This window comes from Plasmopara halstedii, assembly GCF_900000015.1.
Source record: "Plasmopara halstedii genome assembly, contig: Scaffold_658, whole genome shotgun sequence".
Taxonomy (NCBI): Eukaryota; Oomycota; class Peronosporomycetes; order Peronosporales; family Peronosporaceae; genus Plasmopara; species Plasmopara halstedii.
In genome coordinates, this window is record NW_020187575.1 from 867,475 (window position 1) to 868,648 (window position 1,174).

The window sequence follows — 1,174 nt, forward strand, 5'->3', positions numbered from 1 at the left end:
TTACAGGTTACGAGTTGAAAGCTTGTACTGCGCGTTGTTCGCCAAAATGAAAAATGGAAATGCTCGTTGATCACTCAATTCAGACTGAAGTTGACGCTAAGTGTGGCACAGGACGAAAGACGATAGCAATCACACGACAAGATTTCGAAAAGGATTGTGGATGGTAAAAATGGTATGTGCTGTACATTCCACAGTGGCTTGATCGTCACCGCTCGCGTGGTGAAATGATCCTATAGTCATGTAAACTTCTCCATGAAGAAATGATACTTGGATAAGTGATTGTATGTATTTACTTGCTGGAATCTCTGTGAAAAATGTTAATCGAAGTAACAGCTTTAGCGATGAAATCTGGATCGCTTGAGAATTTTTTACTCATTTAAACTCGAAATAACAAACACACGTGGTGGTGTATGACCGAAAGTCATTATTCTACCGAGTTGTGAATTCGAAGATTAGCAAAATGATGTGCTTCATAACAAATTGAGTAATCATGTACAAGGAGACCACAAAGAAATTTGTTCGTTATATCAAAGCAGCTTTTTCTCAGGGTAAAAGCTGGACCATAAATTTTCAAAGCTGCATCAGTAATTATTACTGTAGATGTGACACAATTTGACGATTGGATATTAGGCGTTTTATAAAGGATAAATTATACTTCATGTCCATCCCTCACATTATCGTATATTCGAAAATCAGTGTCAAAACTACAGCAGAATTTATTTTCAACAATCTAGGTACTCTCACTGTTGCGAATCGCTCATCGTAATTGGAAAAACGTAACTTTAGGGAATGGCTGCCTACAGATCAATACTCATTTCTATTAGCTACAATGTGTCCTGAGTAAAACAAGGCAGTGGTATGAAGCGTCGCGCCGGTGTGCGATACACAACCTTAAACGGTGATTTCATAGAGGTCTGAGCCATTTGCTTATATCAGTTATAACCAGGCCTCTCTAAATACGGCAATCTGGAAATAGAATCCGTATATTCCGTATTTGCTTTTTAAAAATGTTCCGTTTTTTAAAAAGAAAAAATAAATTATTCTTATCTCCGTCACGCAGTTTCGCCATACTAGATAGTCATTTCCGTGCTGATTTGCTGTATTTCTGTGCATCCGTCAAGATGTCTGAGCCCGCAGAAAAGCGCCCTTGTAAAGCTGGTGCCCGGAAGACTCC